The 12,673-nt window shown below is 38.8% G+C and overlaps 1 protein-coding gene across 3 annotated transcripts in view; it reads left to right on the forward strand.

The window, feature by feature from the left end:
* Positions 1-12,673, forward strand: part of LOC311433862 (uncharacterized protein) — a 443,722-nt gene that overhangs the window by 391,319 nt on the left and 39,730 nt on the right. For 2 of the 3 annotated variants that reach the window (XR_014690994.1, XR_014690995.1), the window contains exons 5-6: positions 551-613; positions 7,589-7,731. The exons of the other annotated variant lie outside the window; for it this stretch is intronic. The gene's annotated coding sequence lies outside the window, so the exon portion shown is untranslated. The remainder of the gene's footprint in view (positions 1-550; positions 614-7,588; positions 7,732-12,673) is intronic. 3 annotated transcript variants of the gene reach the window in all.

A 12,673-nucleotide genomic window follows, 5' to 3' on the forward strand; every position in this document is an offset into this window, starting at 1 on the left:
GCACTTTCACCATTTTCACTGTTTATCACAAATTATTGAAATGAACTTAGATAGTCACATATAAGTGTGTGTTTGTATAAAGGAGAGAGTTTGTGCAGCATAGAACGGATCATTTATCTTTGTTGCAGTCAACTTGGTAGACATGTTGCCTCTGTAATGCTAATAACCACCCATTTTTATGAAATGAAATCTGGAATAAACTATATTTAGAAATACACATAAAAGTATAAAAATGTCTGAAGGTTACTGATACAAAAAAAAAAAAAAAAAAGCCACAAAATGGTTTGATTCCAAACCATCTTTGAAATAGAGTACATTACAAGAGATTACCTCCAAAAAAATCAACCAAATAAGTAAATCAGAAAAAGTACATTTATATGTAATGGTATAGTAATGAAACTGAAGATCAAAGGGGAAAAAAATGAAATGCAAATCTGAATGTTAAAACACATTCAGGCAAGTGCATCTTCCAAAATTGTCAGTATTACAGTATTTATTTTTAATTTGTGTATAAAGACGTGCTGAACAGCAGACTTTCTGTTCCGTGCAGGTATCCTCAACACAACATAAATGACAAAGTATCATGCAGTATCAACCAGCAGCAGCCAGAAAGGTGAGTGGTGAGTCAAAATCTCTTTTTACTACTACAGATTCACTGCTGCTTCAGTCCCCTTAATTTTTTTTTTTTCCTCAATTTCTGAAGCCTGTGATCCAGAGGAGTTTTAGTTCTTTTGTTTGCTGTGGAGGACCTAAGTGCTGAGGAATTAGCTCTGAGGCAATACCTGAACATGAGTTCTATTTCCCACCTAGAACAGACAAGGTGGGTGCCATAATTTGCTGCTGGCGTAGAATAAATTACTCCTTTCTATGAGCTCAGGCTGGGAAGGCGCAAGTTTTGTATCAGTTGTGCACCAGCGTTACAAGTCCTGGTTGTCCTACTCCACCTTTCCTCTGAAAGACAGTCTACCTCATGGGCTTTAGCATGCAAAAAGTCAGCAGTCTCTGCTGACTATTCATTTGGTAGCATATGGTTATATTTATTTTTTTACCATTATGTTAAACTGATGCTGTCTGACGTAACATTTTTCCACGTTGAATACCACAGCATATTTGAAAATGGTTAGTGATAAATATCAATGGCCATAACTGCAGTAGAGGAGTATTTTCTGAAGTTTATGCTGTCATATTGCCTAGCGCCAAAAGCACCAGACATATTTCTTTCTTTCCCTGTTCAAGAGTTTAATTGCTAGCAGTCACAGGGATATTTTACCACAGGAGGCAGAGTTTAGACATGTGAAAGTTTAGTTATAGTAGATTCCTGGCTGTATTTAGCCAAAGCATGAAAATCTGTAAATGGAGCCTCCAAAGACATTAGATACTGAAGTATTTTACATTGCTAACGTTCATCACAGGCTACAGGCATCGTGCCATTTCTGTTCCCCACAGACAGGAAAAAAAAAATAAAATTCATAGAGATAAAACTCAGGCAGCTTTCTGAGTTCACTTTCAAAGAAGATACAAAGCTGAACATTAAAGTACTAAATTGGTGCTTCAGTCATAGCGTCTGTACCAAAAAGTTTATTTAATGTCCAGCCTCAGCATTCTTTACATAGCCAAAATAAAGGATCTTCTTTGTTCAAGAGATTTTTTATTTTTTATTTTATTTTATTTTATTTTATTTTATTTTATTTTATTTTATTTTATTTTATTTTATTTTATTTTATTTTATTTTATTTTATTTTATTTTATTTTATTTTATTGTGCAGGAAGGAGCCCAACTCAGGGAGAAGAATATAGTCTAGGTAGCACACAATAGGCTGCAGTGGCAATCATGTCTGCTTCCTCCTCCCACAAGGAGATTTCAAGAGGTTTCAGTTCTTGCTAAAATCAGCCATCCACAAAGTATCATCTGCATCTCTACAGCCTCTTGATGGAGTGTCCTACTGCCACTACTGGGAAATGGCTGCCTGTCCTTTTAAGGGTCTTCTGTGCCTGTTGAGGTGGAAACTGGATTTGGGAGCATAGGCTGTAACTGAAAAATGTATAGGGGTAGGTAGTGCTCTGAGGGCTTTAGGAATGATATATTTTACTCTGGACAGAGGTCATCCTTGTCCATTGTGTGGTTTGCAGCTGGCAGAGGGAACAAAGAGACAACATGTTGGTTACTTTCTTATATAAGCTTAAAGTTTCATTTGGCTTTACAAATCTGTCAGCTAGCAAATATACTATCAAGCCTATGTAGCATTGCCTTGATAAGTTGCCATCAGTTTGGACAGGTGAAAAAAGACCCAAACTCTATAAACAAGCACTGATACAATTTATTGCTGCTGAAGGATTTATTTTGTTGATACTGTCAGCGTTAGTGTCTCATCTGTCTCTTCTGCAGTCTGAAAAGTTTCCGCAGTGAATTACAGACACTCAAAATTCCTTTTCGACTGATATTTTGAGTGTTGTAGGCAGAGATGGATAGGGAGAAAGTGAAGTCTGCAGAACAAAGTCAATAGAAAGAGACCAAAGAAACTAGCTTGAGGAAACAGAACTTCAGCATTGGAAACTCCAAATCAAAGGCTTTTCATGTCTAGGTACCAATTTAACAGCCACTAAACCTAGACCACTTTGGCAAATGCCAGTAAAATGTTTCATCTGATGCAGACAAGTTCTGATAGTTATGAGTTTATAAAACTTACTGTTTGTTGGACAAGCTTGGACTATGCTTCTGAAACATTACCTGACTTTTGGTGAAACAGGATGTCCTTTGTCTTATCAGGGTTTGAACTGTCTTTTTATCTATTTATTTATTTATTTATTATTAGGATAGAATTAGCTGCACTTTTCTGAGCATGCTTCTCTTTATTCTCTGGGAAGGGATCTCCAAGTGTAGCAATTATCTGTAAGCCAATGATGAGCCTTCCCTGGTGAAATCATCCCAGAGATCTTCAGGAAATCAGTGAATAAGGATTAAAAAAAAAGGGCATTCATTCAGATGTTCTGTTCAGGACTGGATTCATGTAGATGGTAGAGTGGGTTTTTTTTTGGTGTTGATGCCCCTCTTTTTTTTTTTTTTTTTTTTTTTTTTTTTTTTTTAACTATGAGTGAAGTTGGTTTTGTTTGTTTGTTTTGCCAAGCCCATACTGCTCATATGAGGCAGCAGCATGGAGCTGTGGTGCTCTGATCCCTCCTTCTCTCTCCAGGAGCATACAGACTGGGAAGAACTGGGAAGTGGCCTGCCTGGCCCTGTGCAGTTGTATCCCTGAATGGGCAGCAACATTTCTTCAGGCCAAAGAGACTGTGACAGCAAACCTCAAGATCTTTTGTATTTCTCTGACTGGTAGAAATAACCTTTGTTCTTCAAAAACCCATGGATTGTTATTTGTTTAACTGCTTATTTAAGTGCTTTTGTTAAAATGCACAGGTTTTTCTCAATGGAGTGCTGCATTTTTGCACAAGCTAAGCATCTCACCAGTACACAGCAGTGAATGGGGTGCTGCTGAAATTTCACCACCAGCCCTTTGTGTGGAAAGGAGCCCTGTCCCTTCCTCCTTGGTGTGCGGCTCAAGTGTCTTCTGGTTTGTGAGGTGCATGGGGAGAGCCCATTCTCAGCATCTTCAAGGGAGCTGGGGAAGAAATGTCACTGGGCTCTCTCCATTTTGCACAAGAGATGAAGAGGGGAAAACATGGGTATAAAAAACGAATTAGTGAGTTACAGCTCTGTAGGGCATGGTAGTCCTGAACTGTATTGGTGGTGCAGAGGCACCTGGCTCACCAGCTCTTGGTGAGCTATCACTTTAAAAGCACTTATCTGCAATGCTGAAATCATACATTGCTGCTGCTCTTATTGCAGTGCTAAACATCTATTAACACTGACAGTCGAGTAATGAGGTGACTGCAACAATTAATTTCCATGTTTCCATTGATCTAGACTCTGGAAAATTGTTACATTGATTCTTTATGAACATCCGAATAGAGGGAGAGGGGGAAGAAAGGAAGTCCCGTGTTTTAACACTTTCACCTTCCCAGTAGACATTGCCAAAAGGCCACAGTCTTTGGATTGTTTTCCTGTTTTCAAGTGCCAGAAATTTGATATACCGTTATTTCATGGTTTTCTGAACATGGGCAGAATTGCAACCAGCAGTGCATTTTTGCAAAATCCGCGTAACCCTCCCTTGATTTTATGCTGCTTCAGAATCCAGTGAAACAACTTCATTCTTTCTCTGTATCATGATGACATATCACAAGCAATGTTACCAGGAGACCAAAATATCACTGGAATAGACAAAAAATATTAAGATGAATATATCTATTGATTGATTACATTGCTTTTTTTTTTTTCTTTTCTTTTCAAATAAAATAATAGTATTATATAATACTGTAATATTTAATACATCCAAACACACTAAAAATGAACAATTGCTCTAAAGGCAAGAGATGAAAGCTAGATTTTCCCCAAAGACAGGCTGCTGTCAGTTCTTGCATTTCTGTTTATGGATATACGCTTGAAATGACTGCTCTGGTTAAGAGAGTAGCAGGCTGCTCTGGGTTCAGCAGTGAGCTTTAGGCTGAAGAATAGACAGTGTGTTGGTAACAGTAACTAACAACAGCAACCATTAAGCAGACCCTACCAAAGGGTAATATGGTCTTGATTTTGGGAAGGATATTGGATCTGCCTCTTGTGCATATGGGCGTAGCTCCACTGAAAATAGTTGTGCTCTATCAGTCAGCGTTGAGATTTGGGCCTACTGCTTTCAGTACACCAGTGAGAGCTTACAGTGGGCTCAGGCATCATCTCCTCTTCTCTCAGCACCTGGCAGAAAGGAGAGAGAGGTCTCAGGAAGCTGGGAGTTGCAGGGTTTATCTGTTGAGCACAGCTGCGTGTAGAGCAGGCTCCAGCAGGAGCAGTGCTGGTGCTAGCTCTGATGCCCCACAGGAAGGAGCCACAGCCACCTAGCATCAGGCAGCAGGTCTTTATGTGGTGAGTGGGGCTCTGCTGGATCTGGGTGGCAGTAATTAGGGATGGTTCAGCTCTGAGCATCCTGGAGACACTTGATTTCCATTGTCTCACGTAGACAAAGCCATGGTGAGTGCTAAAGCAACTCTAAAATGAAAAAGTAATGATAAGGCTGTTTCTGTGGCCTTTAGTTCTGGAATTAAATGAATCTATTAAGTACTGGAATTGGAAATCATGCTACGGAAGAAGGTTTTCTGGAAAGGATTTAATTATCTATCTGAATCTACTTTACCAATCATTATTTCTATGATAGCTGCTGCTTAAAGCCTTAATGCTGATCATGCTCTGCTGTGCCAGGTGCTGCATGAATGTATAAGAGCCAGTCTCTTCTGAGGTTTTTCTGTCAGCTGTGCAGAAAGAAATGCAGATGGTGCACATGCTGGGTACAAAGAGGGGCTGCTGAGACTGATGTCCGAAGTGGCTGATCCAGCATTTCACTTACAGAATCAGTGTCTGGATCAACCTCACTATGCTACTTTCCCTGAAGAAATGATACTCTTCTCTGCAGGCTTCTTCCCACATGTCTGTTCTCAGGCATATATGAGCTACATGTACTCAAACTCATAATCTAGTAAACAAGTAAAGGGAGGAAATGGGATATCAGCTTGTCTGCAAATTACCTCATACAACAGTTCAAGGTAGCTCCAGAGCAGTCTTTAGCCAGCTGGACGGTAGCTTTCAGAGGTAATTTGCAAAGGCTGAATAACCAGTCTCTGGAGACAGCTGTGCAGGAACTAAGAAGGAACCTTTCCATTAAATGTGATGCCAGTCATGTTTGCTAACAGAGGGCTTGGAGAGAAATGTGGCAATCATTTAAATTGCTGAAGATCACTACTCCATTGATGGTGGTATAGCAATAGTTATGACTTCATGTCAGTGCAGTCAAAAAAGCAACTCAGTGGATTTTCAGGAGTGACACATAATGGTCTCACTAGATTTACTGGAAATCCTAAAAAATAAGGAAAGGTAATGAAGTAGGTGGCAAGAAAAACTGAAGTGTAGGAAAATTTTGGCTCTCTGACATATAGGACAAATCATCACCTTCCAGCTAATTGGCTACCACAGCTGGCAGCCTCCTAATAATTTATGTGTAAATTTTTCATTGAAATATTTATTTTACAGTTTTTTTTTTTCTAAAAAAAAAAGTGACTGACCAGGCCCAGCCCGTCTCGCCCATGTGTTACTGCAAATAAATCCAACGAGCAAAATGAAAGTGTTGCTTCTGGTATTGGAGGGTAGTCACTGATTTCAGTAAAGCTGCTCCACCTTTTTTCATTTGCTTTGTTTGGTCAGCAATTTGTCCTGGAGGATGTCTGTCAGCACAGTATTTGTTTATGTCATGACTCCACAACGGTCTAAATTTCAGACTATCATTGAATTTCACACCCTTCAAAGGGGGCCAATTGCATTATGGCTTCACTGCCATTTTTTCTTACCAGGTTATCTCCCTGTTTACTTCTTTATGGCCTCCAGAGAATTTTTCTCTTTCTGTTATTTACATACTTCTTCCTTAGAAAAAAAGAAAAAAATATATATTTTTTCTTCTGTAATCTTTTACCATGAAGTCTAGCTTGAAGTTCCTCTCAAATTTAAGTTCTGTAATGACTTTAATCTCTCTGATTTCTAAAGTGATCTTCCTGTCTGATCTCAGCCTTCTACTTTCTCTCTTTCAGTAGTTCTGATCGCAGAGATCTCTGTAAAAAAACATTTACAAATAGGGAGATGCACAAAAACTAATGGCAGCCCTCAGTTCTTCAAGAGAGCAATTTGTATTTTCTTGTAAGAGCAGAGAAAGTGAGTTGTTATATTTTATTAAAAGTGCAAAAGTTGACAGCCTGAAAGTTGAAAGGCTAGGAAGAAAATCCTTGTGTTCAGGTGATCAGCAAACCTTTGATTCAGTGGTTGTGCACTGGGAGCCTGGCCTGGTGCATTTGGGGAAGAGGCCACAGAACAGACAGAAATCTGTGAACAAAACTAGATGTGTCTGGTCTTAGGTAATTATCTCTAGATAAAGGAAGGAGAGGAGTGCTTCCCTCCAGTGTCTAGGGTAAAAGGTGGAAAAATGACTCCTGGAGATGTTTCCATTGTTTGTAAGGGGTTGTGCATAGAGCTGAACTTAGATCAGTGATTATTGGCAGACTAAAGCTGGATGTAGGATCTCACTGTGTCAGTAAATAGCAAGAAACAGGTAAGTAATAATTAGACAGTATCCGGAGCCACAGTCGGCCAATTAGAAGCAGCACCATCTGGCCACCACTGCAATCAGCCCCTAGCCTCTGCTTTAATGGTGCACACACCTTGCCATTCTCAGAGTGGCTGCAAGTAACTGATGGAAATAGTAGAATTTTCTATTGGAGCCATCACTCACTACTTGAAAAAAAAACAACAAAAAACAGAAACATGTCAAAGCATTTTGTGTGGACCAATTAGTTGGCATTAAGATCTACTAATTGTGTTAACTGTGTCTTTGCAAATGGTATCTTTAGTAAGCTCTCAGAATATTTGACTGGAAAAAATTATCTTTGTATTAAAGAGTTGGGGAAAATAATCTCGCACTTTTTCTTGTCTGTTTATTCTGCACAGTGCAAATCTGCAAGAAGAGCCTGCAAAGCTGGCCAGACAGATCTAAACTCCGTGTTAGTTGAACTGCATCACTCCCACGCCTTTTCCAGCTACCTAAACAATAATGTTTCCCATCTCTTTTGCTACTGCTCTTCAACACCCAGGTACCAGTTGACTTCTCTGTTTGTGATATGTCTGTTTCCTACCACTTTTTTTTTTTTTTTTTTCTTTCATCCTTGTGTGCTGGTGTGTGTCAAGGGGCAAGCATATGTGCAATTAGGCAGAGATCATTGCTGTGCCCCAGTGCAGGTTTTAGTCCATGCCTGAGAACATGGTAATGACTAGAAAAATTGTGCTAGCAGTAATGAAGCCTGTAACATCTTTGCTTCAGTATTCTGTTAGCTTTAATTCTAATATTCACCTTAAAGCCCCCAAAGCTTACCTGTTCAGAAAGATGAATAAATTAATTGATTGATTAGTCAGAAAGAAGAATAAGCTATGATTTAACAGTATCACCCAACCTGAAGGGATCTAATTTGAGCTTTCTGTAAAGCAGTGTAAAAAGATTATTTTCATACCCATGGGTATTGTTACATGAGTGCACAAATTTCCCCATAGACATGGAAAGATACTCCTTCCACACCTTCTGCTGACTTCTGTCTGTGAGCTCTAGCTGTCAGTGTGGAGAATATGGAGAAGGAAGAATAGGAGTGAGTGAGAATGTGTGTGTGGGGAACCCTCAAAAACACAAAGCCACACTTTGTGACACCAGAGGGCAATGTTCTCTTGTGATATCAATTGTGGGACAAAAACACAAGCCTGAAAAGTGCATCACAGTAAAAAGTTTTCTTTTTTTTTTTTTTTTTTTTTTTTTTTTAAAAAAAAAAGACCACAGTTTTGAAAAACAAAGTTTACAAGGTAACTTGCTAAGATGTACTATCAACTTTGAAGCTTTTCATGACTTACAGGTGTTGGTTACAGTTGTTTTTTTTTTTTTTTTTAATTTATTTTTTAAATTGGGTTTAAGTTTTAGAGTGAATCTTATGTGCAAATGCAGCAGATGTACAGTGTCAGGGAAAGCTGCTGAAAATATAAAGCTTGCATGCTCATGTAAAAACAAAACAAAACCAACCCATATGCACTGTTTTCTTTGTGTACACAAAATAACCACAGTTCTTACCTCAGCAGAATGGAGTAACAGTTGCTCGTTTAATGGCTCAGTAAAAATTAATGTCCTAATAAGTTAATAAGTGTATGTGACGTTACAGTAATAGTAATGCCCTACTTTCCTTTAATGGAAGTACTCAAAACAGGCATTCTCCCTTCTCCTCCTGTGCAATTTCTACAGTAGGTTTATTAGCCTCAAAATTAATTGCACCAAAGTGATGCAACCTTTCCTTTTCCTCCAAACAGAATAAGTAGGCTCTGTCAGGTGCCAGGTCAGGACCATGCTGGAGCCTGTTGGAGCCCCTAGGAGGGTACATGTGCTCTTGGGAACTGCAGAAAAGATCCTAGTTTTTATTTTCATTGCTTTCAAAATTGCTTTCCTCTGAGATGGATTTTGGGAGGTCTCCTGAACTGAATGTGAGATCAAGCTCTTCTACCTGAGGCATTGGCTTAGATGGACTTTCTGAATGGATATCTATCTGAAAAATGAGTGAGGGAAGGGGAGAACTTGTCTTTAATTGGGTAATTGCAATGGCTAAATGAAAAAACATCTTGTGCAAAAACTAAAGGTAAGTAGGAAAGATTTTATGAATGGCTGCAGGGTCAGGTGTGAGTGCAAAAACCTCAGAAGTATTTAAACATTGCAATATCATGTGCTAACTTGCTGGTTCCTGCAATCCTTATCTGATGAGTCAGAAGTAGACACTTAAAAATAGGGTCCACACAGTGATAAATGCTTTTTTTGCAAGGGCTAGAGCATGTTACCCAACAGCATTTGGCAAGGAGAGAGAAGACAGACCAACCCAGCTTTGATCTGAGAGAGAAAGTGAAGATGGATGATGGTTCAGTGGTCCTCCTATTGCAAGAATTAAGGAACATCAAGGGAAATCAATGGATAGTGAACTCAAAACAAACAAATGGGTGGCTTTCCATAGACATCATGGATGCTGGAACTTTAAATGGATGCTGGAAGCTTAAACTTGCTGCAGAGCAATCCAGTACAAAAAATACAGTAAGGAATATTTAAAAACAAAACAAAAAAACAGATACCACCTTTGGCTCATGTATTCATTCACCACAAACCTTTGGAGATGGTAGAGACTAGTGGGAAAGGAGCACCGTAGGCTTTCCTTGTTTAGGTATTACACCCTAGTGGGTCATCAATAGATACAGGAGAGGGACCAGGGATCTGTTACAGCTATATCTTATGCTTTTAATTCTCTTTGTTGGTGTTTTTCCACTTGATATTCATTAATGTTATTTCCCATCTTCTTTGGTTAGGGAGTATGTGCATAACTGCATAACTTTAAAGGCTAGGAGTTAAGTTATCTGGTAACATCCTCCACAGCCACATCAAATCCACTTTATCACTTTGTCTTAATTATCACGTTATCTTCTTGGGGATTTCAAATATCTTGTTGTGTCTTATGAGCTTTGCTGACCTCACTTGTGTGCAAGGATTATATAGGAAACTTTGAAAGAGGCACTAATTAAAACTGCAGATAAATGGAAAGGGGGATAAAGTGGAATAAAGTTTGGTCAGAAGCACATTGTGTCAGACTATACTGATGTCTGTCTTATCAAAGAAGTTTGATAAGAATCTTCATTCATGTGTCTAGAAAAAAAACCCACATGATTCTGAAGACAAAAGCGGTAGATCAAATCCCTCTGACCTTGAGCAAAGCATTTGATGCAGTGTCACATGGGAAATTATTAGTTAAAATGGTGAAGATGGAGATTATTAAAGGAACTGAGATGTGTTAAGAAGCTCTTTAAATGAGAGATGACAATGAGTCATGCTGTGAGGTAAATGATCAGGGTGAAAGAGGTTGCTAGACAATTTCCTCAAGGACTGGTCTCAGGACAGATCTTATTTAATATTTCCAATAATGACATTGGCTTAAAAGACAAGAATGTGGTAATAAAATTGGCTGACATAAATTGGAAGCATCTGTAGTGTAGAGCAGTGCTGGAATCTTGTGCAGAGGCACAGGGTCATCTTGATGACCGGCAGGGTAGAAAGGGATGGGCCAGGGGGACACACCCTCGACATAACAGCGTGAGTCTGCACTAGGATCTCAGTGGTTGGAAGGAACCTTTTGGAGAGCTTTAACCAGAAGAGATCAAAAGAAATTGACTTAGCAGAGTAAAGTGATGGCTCTGTTGGAGGTGGAGAAGGCAGTTGTGTCCTATAAGCATGTCCTGTAGGAGACTATTGGGATCCAAGAAGAACCAGTTTAACAGAATGATGTGTTTGTAACAATGCTATTTGGGTATGAACCAGCCATAAATCAGTTGCAGCTGCAAATTAGATGTCTTACCATTTGAAGACTGACAGTATGGAGCTGTATTCCCGTAGGAAAAGTAAGGCCAAAATATCTAGTTTTAAGATGAGGCTTGATAAGCTTATGTAAGTGATTACATGAAAATGCCTGTCTGTGATGACTGAAACTGGACTCAGTTGCTCAAAAGTTCTCTTCTAGTCCTGCAACCCTTTCAATCATTTGGTTATAGGCAGTCATTTTTCCTCAAGACATACTGAATTATTTCATTCAGATAGACCAGTTTCAACAAAGACAATTACCATGCCAAATGCCTGTTGGTGCAAAACCTAAGATACATGGCCAACTAGGAATAAAATGTGGTCTCATAACACCCTTGTAAAAAAAATAGTATAAATAGACAGAACCCCCATTCTTTCCTCCTTCCAAATTCTTTTGCCAGCATCCTAGTACTGTGTTTCTCCTTTTAAGAATGGATAAAAGTGCAAAATGCTGGCACAGTTTCACAGATTGTAAGGCCAGAACAGATTGCTTAGGTCAGCTGGTCTGCACCTAGGCATTTTTCAAGGCTATGTGGTACATTGCTTTCCCTGCCTTATCTTATCATGTTTCATCTGATAATGATGACTGGCAGGGGTTTTCTAGTCCCTTGGATGATTTCTTTACAGCAAAGAATCCATTAAAATAATTCTAGTTCCTTTCCATGTTTATGAGATAACTTTAAGTTGCCTTATGTTCCTAAATATATTTCATTCAAGGTCAGTCAGTGCTGCTGACATATTTAAGAGAGACCTTTTCATGTGATACTTATTATTCCTGCTAATCCACAGTTTGTTAATCAGAATTTTCTTCATGATATGGAGTTGCTATCATAAGGTTTTTGATATTGCTTCTGTTCCCTGACTAGATGTGTGCCATCCAAACACCTTTGAAAAAACTTCTGAACATTTCCCAAACATGCTTCTGTACTTGGGTATGGTTTTGTAACACATTTCCTTTCTGCAAGTATCCCTGATTACAAAAGTATAGTGCATCCCAGCATTCATTGAAGATGATGGCTGGTGCTGTGATGCAGCTAACACCAAAACAGGTCCCAGGTTTTACTCTAAACATATAATTACAGGCATCACCCTGCTCAGTTTTGCAGTTTTATAGCACTGCTAGTAGCATACATAGTCAAAACTTTTAAACTTTTTAAAACTTTGGTCATTCCTTATCTCCTCAATTCATGAGTGTGTGAATATTGTCTTTTTTCCTATAAATTGCTCCCTTGAAGAGATGGTGATCGTAGTCAGTGCTTGCCTGGGTAATTGCTACTATTTTTTATCTGAAGATCTTGATATGTGATCTTCATTACACTGAATTCCACTGGAATTGGCCACAATGTACAGTGATGAGAGAAAGAAATTGGTATCTAACTTCCCCTTATCTGTGGCAAGTGCATGTGTGTGTTTTAAGTAGATTAACATACATACCTATAAATACAAGTTAATCTAAATCTTCATTGTTCTACAACTGTAGGAATGATTAACACATTCAAAATGAGAATCTTGCTTGTTTAGTTTTACATGTGTGTTGTGGTACTAGGAACAATAGAAGAAAATTACATTAAGTGCTGCTTTGCTGCAACTCCCAGCTCCTCGGAAAAAAGGAAAAA

The sequence above is a fragment of the Aythya ferina genome (genome assembly GCF_964211825.1).
Source record: "Aythya ferina genome assembly, chromosome: 3".
NCBI classification, from domain to species: domain Eukaryota; kingdom Metazoa; phylum Chordata; class Aves; order Anseriformes; family Anatidae; genus Aythya; species Aythya ferina.